At 30.0% G+C, this 21,304-nt stretch overlaps 1 protein-coding gene across 1 annotated transcript in view; it reads left to right on the forward strand.

Annotated features, from left to right (window-relative positions):
- The first annotated feature begins 1,849 nt into the window (after positions 1–1,849).
- Positions 1,850–21,304, forward strand: part of LOC113522725 (uncharacterized) — a 93,201-nt gene continuing 73,746 nt past the window's right edge. Inside the window, exon 1 of the mRNA XM_031913930.2 lies at positions 1,850–2,368. The gene's annotated coding sequence lies outside the window, so the exon portion shown is untranslated. The remainder of the gene's footprint in view (positions 2,369–21,304) is intronic.

Raw genomic sequence — 21,304 nt, forward strand, 5'->3', positions numbered from 1 at the left:
CTTATTAAGTCTTCTTACATTATTTTTTCAAATATCCCCCATGTACAGACGTTGTAAATTTACAATTTTATTGTATTAGTAATATTAGGTACAATTATTGTGACGGCCTTGGTGGTCTACCGGTTTAATACACCGTCTCACCTTCCAATGGTCGCGGATTCGGTACTCGCACAATATAAATATTTATATTCACGAGTATATTTGTTTGTCCAATACATTTTAAGCGTTTTCTATTTAGACGTAATATGTATGTATGTATCCTTTCAATATAATAAATGCGAAAGTTTGTACCAATACTATTTCAAAAACTACTATTACTAATAATATATTCTGTCAGATCGACCTCCAAGTGTTCTCCCTAGAAACCATCGTGCTAAGTTACAGATCCATCACGATGGGCTAACTGACCTGCCTTTTCATTCTGACCTATCATCCTTCACTGAAGCCCCGCCAGTGTGTATCGTTAGCGCAGGCTGGTTACCGTTTTATTATCATCCATTAAAAAAACTTAGTAGGTAGGATATTTTATATCTGATTCACGCTGGCGAAGTTGTGGGATACACTTAGTTTAAAAATAGTATTTATTTATTTCTGTATAATTTAAAATGTATAAATAATAAGATATGTAGAATAAAAGACATTTTACCACATTGGGCTATTATTGGGCTACATAAAGTTATCTAAAGAGATGCTCATTCAGAGTCAGATTGTTATGTGTATAATCCTGAAACTAACAGTTCAGTTACGTATGATACAATAGCACTACGAATTTAGTCACAACGTAACGAGAAATAGATAAACTACATAGATTTGATGCCTACTGCCTAATTCATTCATGTCCGCGATGGACAATAATTTCATTAAATTACTTAAAAAAAGTAAGAAGATTTTCGACAAATTTTTTTTTCATTTGTTACTTCATAACTTTGCCATTTATAAATCGATTTCTTCTTTTAGGAATGAATAGGTAGGTAAACTTTTGAATTGTGCCATATAAATTTTATCAAGATCGGTACACTAGTTTAGTTTTTAAATAAATAATAACTTTTTGATTTAAAGGATTGAAGTCGATGTTTTTTTTTTGTGTAACAAAATCTTGAACTATTTATTATGAAAATGAATAGACAATGTAATTAGAAAAAAATTAAAGCATGATCCAGGCAGATTTAAAAGGAAGGTTTTGGATGAATGTGTTTTCATCCATAATACTTTTGAGAGAATGTGGGCGTATTAGGATGGAACCTGATAGAAGTCGATGTTCGATGTCATCAAGTGCAAAATCAGAGTAATTGATATCGAATATTAGGTTTGTAAAGTGAAATAATCGTATGCCGAATATATGGTTTTGGTAAATAGAAGAAATATATCTCCTAGTGAAGTTTATGTCGTAAAAGTAGATTACCATCTAGGTGATTCGATGATAATAAAATATGTCTGATAGTAGCTCCGGCAGAATTCAGGCGTCTTGGAAAACTTGGAGAAATATTTGCTAAAGGATATTTATAGGTTAGTCCAGACTGACGTAGAAGTTATGGAAATTTATAGTATTTCATGATACCTACTCAGTTACAGTCGCGTCTACCCTTTAAATTACTTTGAATATTTTTTACTTATATGTTCCATACAAGCAGTCTTAATTCGCGGCTATTATGTTACCAAGGTAATTTTTTCTAATGTTAGAGAATTCGGTTGTATCTACACTATTTTAATATTTGGCCTAGTTGTAGTTCGCTCGGCACGACGTATGCTGTTGCACAAACACCAAACTAAAATTATTGACTAGATATTACAGAAGTAAAATATAGTCGCGGTGCTACGTGCGGCCGCGCGGCCGTGCATACCGAATCATAAGATCAAAGCACGCATAGGTACTTTACCTACTCTGACACCCACACGGCTGCGCCACGTCGTTGGCTGTGTCGGTGTTGCGGTGCACACTGATGTAGACGGTGTAACACTAATAAAAGTATAATAAATGTTACCAAGACACAAGCACAGCGTACGGTACTATTTGTCTGGAGGGAGGTTGGAGGCACTCGTACAAACGCCGGAGAGGCTGTGTTGTCACGACCCGCCAGTTTACCGTTGCGAGGCGCGTTGTGCGGCCAGACGCAGGAACGCCACCCGCGCGCCGCCGGCACCCCAAAGCTCTTCGCCGCTGCCTACGCTGAAAACCCTGGACTCTGGACTGTTTTCCGGGGTTGCAAGGACTCTATCTATACATTGTGCATCGAAGGGGTGTTCATGAACTAATGATATTGATACTTGTTCTCTAACATAGAGACGAAGTGCTACAACTCGTGCTTATTTCACTGGAGTGTTAATCCGATTTCTTATTGTTTATTGGATCGTTTGTTCTTCGGTGAAGGTAAGTTTGTATTTTATTTTTATATTAGTATAATACTTTTTTTTTAATATTTGTTAGGAGAAATTTCAAATAATAAAATATCAACAAACTTTACGTTTATTATATTTGTCCAGGACGATAATATGTAACTCTCGTAACATAAGATATAATGGACGTTTAGGAATGAATTTAATATATTTAGACCCACCATTAACGTAACTTCGAAACTATTGGCTTAAATACTCACAATTATGGTTCAAACATATAAACAATTAAACAATAGATATACCATGTCGCTACTCCGATAAAGTAGTTGTTTTATAGATAATAAATATATATATATTTTTCAACCCTTTTTAAAGATTTAAGTATTATTTTTTTCTGTAGCTTTGTTTGCGTATAACCATTCAGTTCCTATTCCCGTGGGAATTTGTGGGGAATTCGGCTGTGTTGATTAATCAGTCAGTTTGATTGTCCAATTAACAAAGACCTGCAGTTTTATATGACTTCATAGTTACAATGGAGGGGTCATCTCATGAAGCGTTCAACCGAATCTGATTAACACAGGCACATTTTAATTTAAGTTAGATTAATATTACCCGATTATAAAAGTAAGTGAAATCCGTTCAGGCATTTTCTTTTGATAATGTGACTGACAGACAGACATCAATTCCAGCAATAATTTGGGTTCCTGTGCTTATATATAAATAAATTACTAAATTTTCCCAATCATTATTCCGTATGTACTGTTTATTCTAACTTTATGATTTTATTAAGTATAAGTAAATAGTGAATATGTTTCATATTCTGAGATATTAATAGGTAACTTGTTAAATTAATGAATAGAATCCCGGCATAGAATAGGCCACCGTTTCCTTTCCTATGGGTGTGGTAAGAGGTGACTAAGGGAAGGCGAGGGATGTGCAGACGCGTCCCTCCTAAAACGTCTCCAAAGCTTAACTGCGGTTGCCAATCTGCCTACCAAGCGTGGCAATTGTAAAACCCCCCCAAGGGGGAGGCTTTTGTTCAACAGTGGACAGTTACAGGTTGATATGATGATGGTAGCTATACAATATAAGAATATGTTGTTGGGATTCGAACAACAAATTATTTTGTTGACTCTTATTATCTTTGTTCAACACACATGGATCGTGATTAGCATAATTAGGTATGTTAAAACCTCACCTGTCGGAAAATCAAACGTTATGGCGGTCAACGATTTATTTTCTATGTTATCTATATTTAGCAAATGATAGAATGCTTAATATATATTGTAAATATTTTAGACGTTTAAATATATTATTTGATTCAACTGATAAAGTTTCATGGACATAAAGCAACATTATATTTCCGGACTAGTCGAGCAATAAGCACAACACAGTCCATATAAAACTACAAACATAAAAATAAAGCGACGCACGGATCGATTAAGTGCAGTTTGTTATTTTGCCGTTCCGTACGAGGTCGTAGAATACATTTCATAAGCTAAGCCGATGCGGCAACCGCTTGCTAAACGGGTAGGTAGATGTAATTTATTACAAAAAATCAGTATATTTTGGCCATATTTTCCGCGTAAAGTTTTGTCTTGTACTGTTATTATAGTTCTATTGAATATTTAGCAAATAGTATTACAGGTCGTTTTGACGTATCAATATACGATTGCATTTCTGTGTTGCTGTATAGATCATGTCGAAATTAACATTTTTCATAGCTTTTAAATCTATAGCCTGATGTGTAAAGTAAATTCGAGTCAGTTTTTGTCATCAGAATTGACTGAAATTCGCTGTTAGATATTATGAAATAGTGTTTATCTAAAACCTTATCTGAAGATGAAATTGGATGGTAGTTACAGGATTTCTATAGCCCCCCGATTTTAAACTCTTAATATTGATTTCAACGAGTATTCGATTAATGAAAGATAATGATTAAGGTGCCAGAAGATGACGATCAAAACTGTTAACATTACTAGAGAATCTACGCATGTAAGTTTTTTTTACTAATATTTATTTTAGGTATAATCTAGTTCAATCTTTTTAAGATTAAATATTTATATACCTACTTATTTTTAAAGACAAATATTTCATCGGATTTACATTAAATATAGCATTTTAACTATAGATGTAAAGAAATATTAATGATAAACTGAGAGTGCCTGAGTAGTTCTCAAGTATCTATTAATTATGTTAAATTGTAGAGCCGAGTATGACTACGAATTATTTATGCGTTAAATATAAATAAAGTTTATAACATTATTATGAGTTGAATAAGTTAGTAAATAATAATTATTTTATTGAGTTAGTAAAGAATTAAGAAATCTCCATTTTTTTTAAAGTGGAATTTTAAAGAAATAATTTCTTTAAATATCGAAATATTTTATATTTTGTCAAGACGTTACAATCACTAATAGCTACATATATTTTCATGTAAATAACTAACCAACAATTTGAACTCTGTTAGTAAATAATCAATTATTATATAAGTAAATACTTAATTAATTTGTTTAGATTAGATTCTCTTTTGATTTCTTTGATTAGAAAATAAGTATACAGAGGCATTCGTTAGAATTGTAACTAAGTACATAGTTATGGAGAAATCAGTCATCTTTTATGGAATGTTCATAATGAGAAAGAGAAGAAGCCGTATTCTACAGACTATCATAGGTTGATTTTGTACAAAAATCCCTTGCTTGGGTACCTCTATCTTATTCATCTTCAATCGTGAAGCAGTTGTGTTTTCATGGCTATGTTTCGGTTTTAAGGGTGGGATATAGCAGTGAATTTACAAGGTACAGAGGAATAACACCTGAGTTCTCAGTAATGGAATGCATGTGAATCATATCATCGGCGAAACAGTATACTCCATTATGTCCATAGTTTTGCTCATGTTTATAGGTGATAGTTCCCATTTTTCATTAGGTGGGCCATCAGCTTGTTTGCCATTCTAAATGCATAAATAAATTTCTTAGGAATGGCAACATATGGCGTGTACATAGGCGAAATAGTACTCTGTTATGTCCATGGTACTGCTTATGTGTATAGGCGACGGTTACTGCTTTCCATCAGGTGTTGAAGTTGTTTGTCATTCTATTTTACATAAAAAAAATTGGTTCCTATTGGAAAATAGATGAAATTAAAGCTCAGAGTGTCATCGTATGGTCCTAGTTAAGTTTTGATATTACAATACGATGCTCATGATAGAATTAAAAGCTTCATTGTTCCACTAATTCCATATATTTTCCTGACATACTATAAAATATGACAAAATCATATTGTGCCGTGTTATGGCAAATTATAAAACAGCTCTAATCTTAAATATTACGATTCAATTCGGTATTTAGTAATTTTTTTATTAACATGCTATGTATCACGACCTACTACATTGTAGATACGTTTTGTAACAAGGAAGTGTTTGTTCAATTTTATTTTACTGGTTTAGTGGACATACAAGGGTATATGCATATTAACGCTAGTTCTATAAAATATTATTTAAAATTTTAACCATTCATGCTCGTCTTATTTTAAAAGAAAAGAAAATGATGCGTGTTAGGTTTATAAATCAAAGGTTTCATGCTAAGATGATATGAATAATGATAGAAAATATTACCTATAAACGATCTTTAATTCCTGATAAAATACATTTGACCGCCCAATTTTCTTCTATATAGTACATATAAAGGTATTAGAGAGATTTATTTTGTTTTTTTGGAGATAGAGGCTTAAAATATATGCTTTTCGAATAGATTTAGAATCAAAATTATTACAGATTATAATGTTTTTATAAAAGATTTGGTTACAATTGGAAAATTTAATTGCTGAAGAATGAGCTCGTTGAACTCTTTTATATGATATTCCAAATTTACTTGTACGATACCTCTTTAGTATTTTTTTATTATTACGCTACTTTCAAAACTTTTTTAAGTTCTCAAATCTATGTATTATTGTGTATGTTACGTGATATCTTTGAATAAGTAAATTGGAAATTCTTTTCCGTTCCCTTTAAAGAATAATACTGATTGTCAATTTTGAACTGATTTTGATTTCTAATTTTAATATTGATTCGAATTGTTGTTTATCGTCATAATTTCATTTGAGATGTTTGAAGTCGTCGTTTTATGCTGTATAAAATTCTACATTTTGTTATTTAGCACATTATTATTCAGAAAGTAATATTTTATTATTTATTATTACTATTATAGCTTTTTATTCACTTCAGTGATCCCCAAGGGTAAAAGTCTCTTCCATCTTTTTCCACTTCTCCTTATCTGTAGCAATATTTGTCCAGTTTTTTCCTGCTATCTTAATTATGTCATCAGCTCATCTCTTTGCCTTCCAACATTTCTTTTTCCTGCTGGACCTCGCCATTATGTTGTTTGGAGATTCCACCTTTTATCTTTGTACCTCACTATATGACCTACCCATCTCCACTTCTGTTTCATACTATACTGAAGAGCATCTGTTATTTTGGTTATCTTCCTAATATCAGTGTTTCTTATTTTCTGTATTTTTCTTAACCTTAAGATTTTAATTTATATTATTATTTATAAGTAATATTTTAGGTTCCCGCAAATAAATAACAACTTTCATTGTTCTATTGTGAAAAATCATGACCACCATGAAAGTAAACCCTAATAATTAATTGTAAAAAGAAATTATCAAAAACAGGATATTCTATTAAAGTGAAAATAAAGAATTATATAAAATGTTTTATTTTACTGTCAAGTAAAAGCAAAAAAGTAGGTATAACTTTTTGTTGACATTTGCAGTGAATGAATATTGTTCAAATAAATAAAATAAATGTCCAAATATTTGCAAATGTAAATGATATTTTGTACGAATATGAGAAATTGCATTTTTATTAGGGAATTGAAAGTACTAACAAAGTACTTATATAAAAACAAAATATTAATATTAAACATTAGTGATGCAACTACATTTTAGCGATATTATCCACTTTTTCAGAAATCGGGAATATAAATAAAGCAAAAATGTTTTCGACTTACCCGAATTACAAAACAAATACTGGTATGAAACGTTGAAGCACGTGTACCGAGATCGATCTAACAGCATGTAAAAAACACATGGACCGTTATGCTGGCTATATTTAGCAATGAAACATCTAGAGTAGCTCAACATCCGGTTTTGATGGGGAATATAAGGAAAATAGCAAACATAATATGAAATTTTTACTATTTCAAAATGGTAGTTTCTACCTTCTTGCAGGAGAAGAAGGCTGAAAGAAAGCTAGTATTGTTTTATATTAACGATTGATGATGAGTACTATATATTGCTAGATCTCTGGCACAACGTAATGCTTGAACAGTTTGATACTTATTTGACAGATTTGACAGATATTTTTGAAATGAGGCAGCGTTTGATTGGTAGTTCAAAGAGTATACATTAAATATAGGGAGTATAAACAGGAAAGTTTGAACTTTTATTATCTCATAGCTTAAGCACAATATAAAATTAATAATAATGCAGATAAATTCATACTGTACTAGTATAAAAACGTTAAATATCATATTTGTATGTATAATAATGTATTTTAGAGGTAAACATTGAAATAATAATCTTTATTTTTATGTTTTATTACAATAAAATTGCAACTGGACGGTGTTCTCTACATGAGAGATATATAAGAAAAATTGTTGTGAGGGGAAAACCCCTCTATTAAAAAATAACATCAATAGAAGCCAAATCAATATTTGTTGGAAAATATGTCTATCTGTCTCTCTGTCTGTCTGTTTATATGTTTGTTCCAGCATTATGCAAAAATTACTCAAGAACACTATAGTGAAGCGTTTTTCACAGTTGTGTTCCTTAAGGTGTTTCTATTATATATTTATTCTTATTAAATCTGTTATATATTTATTCTTATTTGATCGATTTTCCTACATCCGAAATCTACGCGTACAAAGTAGTGAGCAAAAAACTAATGTATAATAAAATAACTCTTTCTAAATATTATAAATGTGAAAGTTTGCGAAGATGTCTGTTTCGATGTTATTTTCAAACCGTTCAATGGAATTTGAATTAAATTTTGTATAATAGGTTTACTATAACCTAAATCTACAAACTGGATGTTTTTACTAACATTCTATATAAAAACAGGAAATCAGTATAAGATGGCGCGGGCACAGCCGTATTTCATCATTACGTAATTCAAATGCTCCACCACACGCTGCCATCACATTGCGATACCTATAATCCAAACTACATCACGACTTGTCCTTTTTGTTTCACTGTTGATGTCGACCCAATTTTGATTGAAATCAATGTAAGCAAGAACACAATAACTTATATCTACATAGGTAAAAGGTACAAATTATCATCATCATTTTAGTCATTAACTGTACATTGCTGAACATAGGCCTTCTCTATAAGGGAGCTTTTGTCCCTAGTTGTCTCGCTTGGCAGGCAGGTTGGCAACCACAGTTAGGCTTTTAGTGAAGTTTAAAGAGGGATGCTGCTGCTCATCCTTTGGTCATTAAGTTCCCTTTGTTGCTTCTTATGATACTTATAAAGGAAGGAATGGTTCATTCTATGCTAGGATCACACGGAAACAACAAAATGCTGATGATTATTTCATAAATAGCTATAGACTTATTGCATTTAGGCGTTTAGTCGCAAACTAGCAGAAATTCTACTACTAATACACTGAAAACGCTTATATCAATCGAAATGTCAAGATTCCATGCACTAAATAATGACGCATGTTACTTACAGTCATCACCTTTATTGCACCATTGACCATTAACGTGGAATTCATTTTCACAACGTATAAGTTAAGTATTCATTCATAATCTTTCCATGACTAGAGATGTCATGGAAGGAGTTTTTTCGTAGAGATTAAGGAGTTCTTTAAAAGGAATGCAATGAGGTTTTAAGGCTTCACAACGAGAGCCTGATACCCTTGGTTTTGTAGTTTATAAATATAGACTACGCTAACCGTTTACTTTGTAATCCATCTGATAGTAAACGCTCGTATATATCATAGACATTTAAATAATTTATGATTGTATTCTACAAAAAACCCCACTTCAATTGTAGCAAACCAATTATTTTAATTTAAAAACTAACCTGGTAAATAGATTTTGATAAAATTTCTGTACGAATAATCTATATTTTTTCATAATATAAAGAGAATGAATTTTCCAAATTGTTTTTTACAAAAATAATTAATTCAATTGTAAAAAATACAATTGAATTAGGAAACTTCTTCTGTTTGTAATCGGTTGAAAATACAAACAGGCGTATTAATGCATGCAAATATTTATACTGTACAGGGATCGAACAAGCATCTATTAAACTGTCACACTGCCAAGGTCGTCGATTCGCTTACCATTTCAGAGAATTAATCAAACTTGCTATACTTGGTAAACTTACAAAATAAACAAGAAATACAAGTACGCATCGTTCCTATTTTAATTCATTACCATATAAAGTACGATTATTAATAAAAATATTTGACGTAACGATTAATAACTACCACGAAATGTTCTCATCATTAATTAAGTACCAACTAATGAATTCATCAAAGAACCTTGCATTGGTACAAGAACAGAAGTATGCTCCGCAATAAACAATAACTTTGTAGGGTTCACTAGAAGAGAAACGAACCCAATATGCTATTGTGTATTATGTTAATAGTTCAAATGAATTCACCGTACGAGTATGAGATATTATTAGATTGATGCATTGAAAACACAATAACGAAACGATTTCCTTCCTTATTGGTAAAGGATTGGATGTAACACGCAGGTTTATTTCGGTATAAGAAGATAAAAGTTTACAAACTTTTACATTAATATTTAAGTAGAACTTGTTGTAAAATTGTTCGTTCATTAAAAATTGTTATTAGATTATACTTTATTGATCCTTTTTAACTGTTCTGTATGAAATGATGATGGTATAAATTTACTGACTTATGTATTAACATTATATATAATAGAATTTCATTCTAATTGTAATATTATAATATACAAAGTAAACTATATTCTTATTGGATTTTTATGTAGTTATATTTGACATGTTCTGAAGACAACTCGCTGACTTCAATTCTCTTCGTATTTTGGATAGATTTTAGAAGAATGAGTAGCAGCATATTAAACATATCCAGAGTAAAAGGATATGTTTAATAAGTGTAAAGAGTATATAGAATGGATTATAGTACAGAACCTTGTATTACACCGTTATTACTGTTGTGAATTTTTATTGCCGAAGTAATAGGCAATTAAGGGTAATTACAATCGAATGAGAAATTTAGAGCAAAACGGTCACTGAAGCCTTGACCTCACATTGTAGGTTTGTTAGCGACGAGGTGCTACGCGGAAGCTTCGTGTGCACCGGACCGCGAAACTCCTGCGCAGAAAGTGTTTGTCCTTGCCACAGTACTACGTACAACCTTTGCCCTTGCACAAAAAATAGACGGTTTACTAATTTCTAGCTTTTTTCAATCATAGATTATGTTTGGTAGGTATAATTTGAATAAACGCTAGTTTCATTTTTAGCAACATTCTATAGGTGCTTGAGGGTTCTTGATATTTAGTTTTTCATATGTATTTTCTTAACTATTTTCACTGTACTTTACATCAACAGATTTCTACATAAATATATATATATATATATATATATATATATATATATATATATATATATATATATATATATATATATATATATATATATATTCTGTCGTATATATAAATAACCTTAAACATCCTTATTTAGAAACTTACAACGGTAAAAGCGACAGTGAAAATACTTGCGACGCGACCTATAACCTAAACTGGATTGGAATAAGTGTTAAAAATAATGTTTCCAAGTAATTTATTCTAAAAATAAGGAGGCATAACGTCTTAGTTTCCAGAAATGGCAATGCTTGAAGATTACATTCTTATACTAGTCACAACTTTGTCAAATCGAGTCCTAAATTAAGATAGTACTGTATTTATTAAATTTCATTTTAAGATAAGATAAACTTTTATTGTCATACACGTGTATAATGTTTGTTACAAAAATAATATTATAGAAACAGCAGTTTGCCAATTTCAGACGTACAATACAGACTTTAAGTACAATAAATTTAAAATTACATATCTAACCAATACGTATTAAAATGGGATCAATTTATTTTTATTAAAATATTCATCTAAATTGTAAAGACATTTATCCAATCAGCAATATTGACGATATGGCCGGTTAATACTCAAATTTGTTTTATAAAAGAAATATTTATAAAAGAAATTTTAGTGTACGTGTAAATTAAATATTTCATGTAAAGAATTCATAATGTATTTTGTTTATATTTAAAAAAATTACTTATATATATTTAAAACTGCTCAAATATATATATGTAGGTACTTACTAAATACTCTTCTTCTGTTATACAACAAATACCAGTTTATATCATTTAAAATTATTTAAAGATAGCAACGTAGACGTATTTTTCTTTTTCTTTTATTTTATAATTTCGATTGCACAATATTGATTTCACGTAAATATTACCCAAAAGCTTTTATCTAAATAACTACTTATTATTCATATCATCTAATCTTGACATCGTATGATCATTAATATCGATCTTTAGATATAGTTTTCAGAAGCAATTTTACTTGTGGATACTGATGTATGATTAGATCCAATCAATCAATTTATTGATTACACTGCACAGTTACATACCTATACATACATCTACTGTCAGATAAGTTTTAAAAAACAAAATGATTATAAATAAAGTGTATTAAAATTAATGATACCTATTTTTATAACCTTTTATATCGCCTCACAATCAACTACGTCTATGAAACTAAAAAAGAAGATCTGAAATAGTAAATAGTTACAGACACAACACGATCATAAAATGTGAAATGTGCCGAAATATTGCAGTCTTTTTGAGGAAGTAATTATAATATAATATATCAAGTCGTTCAGAATACCCATTGAAGAAAATAACATTTCGTATGAGCGATTTCATTCCTATTAAATTGCCAACTAGAAAGCAGACTTTAAAATTATTTACGAAATACAGTACGTAATAATGTTATTCTATATTTAACTTCATTTATATTGTTTTATTCTATGAGAATAATACCTTTATTACAATTCAATTGTAAGCATTAGGTGAATTATCACTTTTTTACTTATATTCTTTATGTCTGGGCAATGCGGGCTCGTTTCTTTTAAAGGCCGAGGCGTGACTAATCTGCACATTAAGCTTAATATGTCGAAATACACTCAAGCCAAATATACATGCAAACATTTTCATATCTGTGCATACACATCGTCACACATACACACGGTTGGTTGTTTTTGTCGAATATTAGAGTCGAAGAAACCGCCGAATACCGCTAGCAACACCGTCGGTTATTGCTCTCAGATTCCGCAACAAATTAACATGTATTCAGTACGACTACATTTTATACTCAGTAATTTTACGTTGAATAAGTTTCTATTATGGCAACCTTTTGGAAAAATCTAAACTGTCTAGAATACCTAACTATTTATTATAAACCACTTTAGTGATTTCTTTTCTATACCTACGTATTCTAACACATAAATCAATAGATATATAAACCGTATTATTATTTTTGTATGTATGTCAACAATTACGCTGACGCAGACGAGAGAACGAGGTCGGTCCGTTTTGCATTTTGAACCAACTAACTTTTGTTTATTTTTCACGATGCCAAAGAAAACTACTGTTATATTATGGTACGAATTAGGAATCGTTGATCCTGTTTCAGTGTTTAAAGTTCCCTAAAACTTTCTGAAAAAAATTTTGTCTTTTGAGCTTTATGTTAATCTTATTTAAATAACGTTCAATACGAAATTGGTTTGCTTTTTGTCATTATGTTTGACTAGCGTTTAGTTATGATTTAAAAAATATATATAAGGCAATAATATTTTCTTCTTTCGAAACAATAATTGTAGGTACTTGGGTAGGTATGTACCTAAATACTGTGTTTCTGGTATCAGTTTACTATTACCATTAAAATATTTTTTATTATAGACCTTACATAAATTTTGAAACAGAAGATAAATAGAATCTCATATTATTATTAAGCAATAAATAACGAAGACTGGCAATATACAAATTCATACTACTAGAAAAATTTTATTACGCAAACAGTTTCGTTAGTATATTTGTCAATTTCGTTAACATAATGTTAGATATAGTACTTTATGTAAAAAATATAAAACTTATCTATTTATTTCTATTCTGATAGCTTTGTTACAAATTTTAATAATTAAGACTGTTTTATAAAAAAACCGACTTCAATTGTGGCAAAACTAGTTATTTTGATGTAAAAAACTAAACTACTGTACTTATTTTGATAGAATTTTTATAAAAGAATATTTATTTATTTTTTTATATACACTTTATTGCACCAAGTAAAAAAAGAAATAACAAATACAGTAAATATTAATGAGAAGTGATACAAAAGGCGGCTCTTCGTCTCTTCCAGACAACCTTTGGGTAGAGGACATTGAGAAAACCCCAAATGGCGCACCATTATATAAATATTATCATATACAAACATATATACATACATACATGCACATACATATATAATATATACACAATTAAATATATACATAACATACACATACTTAACAGCACATATACAACAGAAAAAAAAATGACGAAGGAAAACGAAGAGAGAACACAGGAAAATAGTACTAAAGTGAGAGGTAGTAAGATTTATTTAGTGATATTCCAAATCCGTTTAAAACTGACGGACTTATGAGGTAACAAATACAAAAAATACAACTGAATTGAGAATGTCCTTCTTTTAGAAGTTGGTTGAAAAATATCATACATATGTATATACATTTTGTCCTCTTAATCTAGTACTAGTCTGTAAATTAAAAAACTAATATTTTGTTAAAAACTAATGCACAATTACAATTTTTTTATGCAACTTGGAGCGGAATACAAATTAACGGCCCGCCAAATTGAATATAAAATACAAATATAAATACAAATGTCTTTGATGTGGATCTTAGGTCAAATTAAGGTATTACATCAGTTAAATAGTGTCTCCATGTCCTGCTATATAAGCATACAATATATGGAACGTTTATAAATAAAGTACATGCATTATTTAACAGTATATAAAACATAACATTTAAAATTATATAGTGAAACAAAATAAATTAATATGAGACATTATTTTTATATATTTTATTATTATTATTACAATAAATTAATATGAGAATATGGTAATAGTTACCTTATAGACATGAATAGCATCATGAATATAATAATTATAACTAGTTATTCGGCTCGACTGCGCACGGATAGATAGAATTTTCGAAAATATTATATAGCCTATATTACTCGCTGATAACTTAGGTTTTTATATATGAAAGAATTTGAAAAATCGGTTGAGTAGTTTTTGAGTTTATCCATTACAAACAAACAATCAAATATTTTCTCTTTAGTAATGGTATAGATAATAAATCATTATGTTATCAATAAAACGTTTCGGTCAATATCACGCATATGCAGATTTTTATGGTGAACAATTCTACAGCCTATGGTAAAACTTTCCATCAGGGGCACCACACGTCTAATGGCTATCTTCGGTATATAAAATTGTAAATATTAATAACGATTTATTAGTTAACCCAATAGATGTCGTTCTATTAAACAAAAATATGTTAGAATTGAAAACTCGAAATACTTTGTGATAAAACATAAATTAAATTATTCCTTTTTTCCAGAAATTTTTCATTTTTCTCTTGATTAGAATCTATCTAGAACATCAACGAATATTTATAAAAGAACCTCAATTGACCTAGCTGTTCGCGAGGTATGGGCTTAGCAACACATTTAGCGATTAATTTTTATCTGAGATATGCAAGGTTTATTTAAAATAAAAAAAAGAAATGGTACAAATTTACATATTTGATTTTATGAGTATTGGATTATAATTTATCACAGCACGTAATAGCGGGTCATAATGATATTGTGAACGTGCACAGTAAATTAAAAGCATCTCTATACATTTTCTTTTCCTATTATATTGTGACGGCAAAGTTATGCTCAACCGTACTGAGCTACTGTAAATGTTAAAAGCATTTAATGTGTAAGACTTTGCATAATAATATTTGCTTAGTAAGAATGTAAAATTCGTACCAAGTTTCCGAATTTAAAAGTGGATGTCAACAAAGTTGTGATTATATCAGTCATTAACTGTCCACTGCTGAACATAGGGGCTGTCAAGCGTGAAAACTACTAGCAAATTCTTATAAGGGGGGTTTGCTAGGAGTAGCCATGTTTGGCAGGCGGGTTGGCAACCGCAGTTAGCTTTTGATGATGTTTTAAGAAGAACACAGCTGCCCATCCCTGGACCATTAAGTTCCATAAGTCGCCTATTACGACACGGGAAAGAAAAGGGTGGTCCATTCTATGCCGAGACCACACAGAAAATGAGCAGAAACATTTTTAAATAAATATGTAAACGACAGATTTCATTTCTAGAATATTATACATAGCTTTTACTAAAATAATTAATTACAATTCATGACATGGTAGTTGCCTTAATTAAATCAATATGATATTAACATATCATAAGATAAACAAATTAATATTATAGTGTAAGAAATATCGTTAAATTTGTGTCCAAAATCCTAACTAGTTAGTCTCCAAATGGAGAACTGGTTTGTTGTTGGAATATTCGATGATAGAGTGCAAGTGAAAGTCATGATCGACGTATATAAACAGTTCCGGTTTATCTTAGTTTTTATCATTCATTAGCAGGTATTTCTTTTAGGATGTGAGGCAAAAAGCATGGCGTTTTCCTATAGGTACCTTGGACACCATGGTCTGGCCTCTTGTGGGTAACAAAAATGCATGTTTATCGTTGTAGATGGTGGCAGGGCAGTTTCGTAATCATTACACAGGTTATTTATCGTAAAATAAGTTTATTACGTCTTAGTTGTAATCTGCGATTTCTTTTGCGCTAATTAGAATAAAAGAACTATTATTGCTATAAATTATGTTACTTAATATATAGTACATCTGTATACTAAATTTCATCAAAATCCATTCAACCGTTTAGACGTGATTGAAGAATAAATATTCAAACATCTAAGCATTTTTGCAAATTTTCATATTTATAATATTATCAGATATTATAGACAATGGATAAACTCAGAGGTTTGGAACTCCTATAGAAAATAAGAGCATATAAAGTTATGTTCTTCACAATTCATCCTTAGGTAGGTAATGCAAAAGGTACAGATTAAAGTGTTCAAATGATTAATATTAAATATTACAGAATTTAATATTATAGGGATAACCCTATAATATTAAATTCTGTAATATTTAACTAGAAACAATTTCATCCAATTATAATACGATCAAGAAATACCTAAAACTTATTGTAACTATTTTTATATAATTATTATTTTTAATTTAAATTATAATTATTGTTATAAGAAGAAAAAGTTTTAACTTTTAATTGTTTATTAAAATAAATTAAAACTCTGTTCCACTAAAATAACCGATTTTAATTCTGGAGAAATTTTCAAATAATTAAAAAAACTAAATTACTAAACTGATTTTGATTCTGAAAGTCTGAAAAATAGACCAATCTGTAAGTATATCCTTACAGATAAAATTATAAATTTCCTAATCAACTTATAGCTGACGGAGTTATGAGGTAACAAATACAAAAAAAAAAAACAACCTAATAAAGAATCTCATTTTTTGAAGTAATTTGAAAAAAACATTTAATTTTAGGATTTTCTAAAATGTTAAAATTTAAGAATATATGCAGGAGTTTTTTTTTTGTAAACAAGACTGTCCTATCTCTACATTCAATGTTACATTGAATATAGGTTAAAAAGATGAAAATATATTATCTCACAATACATTTGACTGGAATCTTTCATTTGGTGACTTTTTGAAGTAGTCCTTAATAACTATTTTCATTTTTGTTTTTATTGTATTTTGTAGCACTCCTAGTTAATTTTTGAAAAAAAAAAAAACAAAACATGTATTAATAATATAACATTGTCAACTATTTTCAAATAATAAGTAATTTCGAAACAATTTATGATGAAATGTTTTATTGAATATGTAAATTTTATAAAGTTATTACCTACTACGTTTTATTAGATTTTCTTTTGTTTCGTTTATCATTATTGTATATTGTATCTAAATGCGTAATATATAGATGCGAGATTTATTGCAAGAACAGGATAAACAGTTTAGGCAGGCGAAGCCATGGAACACTGCTAGTGCTAATAATAGAATTATTAGTCTGGTATTTAAAGTAGAATAGTGAAAGTTACACACTTAATATGTTTAATTGGAAAGTATTGAGAGCATACTGAAAAAAAAAAAGAAAATGCATTCGTTTTGACAATCTTGGTTCAGTAGCGATTTACATAATGCCTCACCTTTCTGTAGTCGCGGGTTCGATTCTCGCACAATAAAAACATTTGTACATGTATTGAAACTTTCTATATAGTATATGCATGTATTTATAAAACATGTATTTATTTATACATACATAGCAGTTGTTTCAAAATAATGTCAACATAAGTGTGATATATTATAAAGTGCTATATTACATCATAATGAATCATTAATCCTCTGCTGAGCACGACTTTTCCCCATAAAAGATTATTAGCCTATTATTATCACGCTGGTTAGATGGCGTGTAGGGCTTCATTTTGATTTGCTTTTTATTGCCTTAATGTTAGTAAGCTCTGGCTAGTTGTCTCCTAACACATACATGGGACGAAAATTCCCTTGATCTTGATATGACTTGACCTTATGAGAATATTTTTATGAATATATAATTTTCATATAATATACATAATTATATTACATGAAGTAATAAATTGTTATAATACTAGTTATATTCCGAGGCTCTGCCTATGTGAATCAACACATAAGTATTCATCATCATCAGCATTTTATGTGTTAAGTTGGAATATAACTTACCAGTATACTAAACTTTATTCAAACTCGTTCAATAGTTTTTGCGGGAAAGAGTAACAAATATTCGTCTATCTATCATTACAAAGTTTTACATTTATTATATTAAGAGAATAATAGGATTTTAAGTAAAGATTTACTGTTTAAAGAAATAAGCATTTTTTTAATGTTAAAAAATACAATAAATAGTTTTATTTTCCTTCGTAAGCTGAAGTTTAATGGTTGCCTAGACTAGACTGTCTAAAAATATATAAACTAATTACATCATTATAGACAACACGCCGACTGAGATAACGACATTTCAAACGTCCTTCAATGACACTTCGATGCGGAAATTAAACTAGCCATACACTAAATTACTACCTACTTCGATGACCAACTGAATTAAAAATTCCAACGTTTAATATTGGGTAGCAAGTCTTTAATTATTTTAAAATTTTGGCGCTACTATTGCAATTGAACGATTTCTATCTGTAATTTATATTTCGTATTTTGGAATATAATAACAGAGATGTATCTATACAACATTGTCGTGTGGTCCCAGTATAGAGTAGGCTACCCCTTCCTTTCCCGTGGGTATCGTAAGAGGTGCTACGGGAAATTTAATGGTCAAGGAGTAGGTAGCCGGGTCCCTCGTTATAGCGGTTGTCGCTTGGCGGGCGTAGCAACTACTCGCAAATGCTCCCTTATAGGGAGGCATATGTTCAGCAGTGGTCAGTTGGCGACTGATAGGATGGGAATCTGTACAACATAATATAATTTTTTTTTATACAACTTAGAACGGCAAACAAGCTGACGGCCCACCTGATGGAAAGTGGTAATCGTCGCCTATAGACATGAGCAGTACCATAGACATAACAGAGTATATTGTTTCGCCCATGATACCCCCCATGCGTTGCCATTCCTGAGGACTCAGGTGTTATTCCTCCGTACCCTGTAAATTCACGCCATATCCCACCCTTCAAACCGAAACACAGCCATGCAAACACAACTGCTATACGGTTAAAACACGAATGGGACAGAGGTATCCAAGCAATCGACTTTTGTACAAAGTCTCTCTCTGGTAAAAAAATATTATACTATTGCTACTATATATACTACTATAGGTATTAATCTAATAATTATAGAAATGTTAAAAGTTTAATAAAATCCCGCATATAATTAATTACTTTAATAATGTTTATATCGAAATTAAAAAAGACGTGTTGCGCACAGCAATGCTGCTTCTGTTTTTTTTAAAGAAAAATTGCAATAGTAGTCCATGTCTACGCTATTGCTATGATGAAGTCAGGCCAGTCGGCCAATCATGACAAATTCACCAAGAATTATCTACGACATTTACTAAGGAGGACTACAAGGAGGTAGAATATATTAGGTCCTATCGGGATCATATATACTATCAGATATATAATAAATGATTTTGTTCCTCTACTGCTGCATCATTAAGAATCGTACTAAATTCTGAGACATTTTGGTTACTAAAATTAGTACAGATTATACTATGAGAGCAAAAAGAGCTGTTTTATTATTCATATATAATTTTCAAATATTTATGTAGATAAGTATGCAAGTGTAATGTGATGTGAATGAGATGTAAGTATGGTAGAAGACTTAAACAGAATACGATTGATTTAAAACTATCGGATGTTCTTAGAGATTTACTTTTATCTGTACAAAAATGTACGGAAGTAGCTTATATTTAGGTATTAATTTTAAAAATAGTTTTAGGGTTTGAGTAATGTAGTCAAACCAGTAGAAGTAGTTTAAAATACCTATCAGTGTTCGCAATTTTATCAAGGGCGCCGGCCGTTTTAACCGCAAACACGGGGTACAGTCAGGTAGAACGATTACATACGTAGATGGGTATTTCCCGTATCTTAAAGTTTATGGAAGAATTAAACGTTTACATATAAAGCTATGCTAGTTAATACTACCACAAATTAAAATTCGTACGTATTAAGCACAGTTTAAGTGAATAAGAATCTATAACTCAGTGTATCAATGTATTTTTTTTTTGTTTTATAATCAAATTTACAAAGTTACTATTTACAGAAACTACCAATCTGAAATAGTAATATATAAGAGGCATACGATTTTTATATATATAACGTAAAGATAGGATAATAGTGTTTACTGTTAGTGTTTGTTTTTATCTATTTTACTTATTCAAGTTCAATTATTTTTTTTAAGGAAATATTAACAAGAAAATAAATAATACACGTAATAGTGCAATTATATGCTCATTTAATATTAAAGTATAAAAAAATACCTACCACTAACGAACTAGTTTTTTGCCCTATTAGGATACATGTTTTACCCTTACGAAAAAAACCAGTTTCTCGTGATTTTTAAATAAAAATGATAATTATTTGTTGATCGATATATATTTTTAACACTAAAGAGTTTGTGCTCGTTTGTGTTGATTTTATATTTAGTACTATTTATATAAATTTTAATAAGTAAGGGGTCTGACTTGTGCGACCTTCCCTTAATGTTTTACTCGTTGTTGTGCGCAGAATAGGTACAAAAGTGTATCGGTGTTTCGCCACGGAACAAAAACGCTATTAATGTCATTTAATCGGTTTCTCGAGCGTGGGATTACGAACGTAGTTTTAGGTACAAATTAAGTTTTAATTTGTCTTGTACTTTTCCAGTTGTGGACTGACCTTCAGGTTTTAAAGTTAATATCAAAGCATTTGTCGTCTTGGATCCTTATTTATGAAAAGAATGTTAATGTCCGTATACTATGATAAATAATGAAAAATGAAAAAAAAATGGTTTACAAGACTAGAAACAACTAATATATCTACAAAAGCAAATGAACAAAATCATTGATGATAATTTATTTTTCACTCGGAAGTTGCAGATTTTCTATATCTCGCCTTTTGTAAGCACAATCTCTTAAAAATTTTCACTGTTTATTACTTTTAGTGTGCTATAATAAGTTAATATTATTAATGTTACAGAGTTCTTTTTTAAATAACTTCAACTCAGATAATG

Source organism: Galleria mellonella, unplaced genomic scaffold, assembly GCF_026898425.1.
Source record: "Galleria mellonella isolate WM207_F2 unplaced genomic scaffold, CSIRO_AGI_GalMel_v1 utg38, whole genome shotgun sequence".
Lineage (NCBI taxonomy): Eukaryota > Metazoa > Arthropoda > Insecta > Lepidoptera > Pyralidae > Galleria > Galleria mellonella.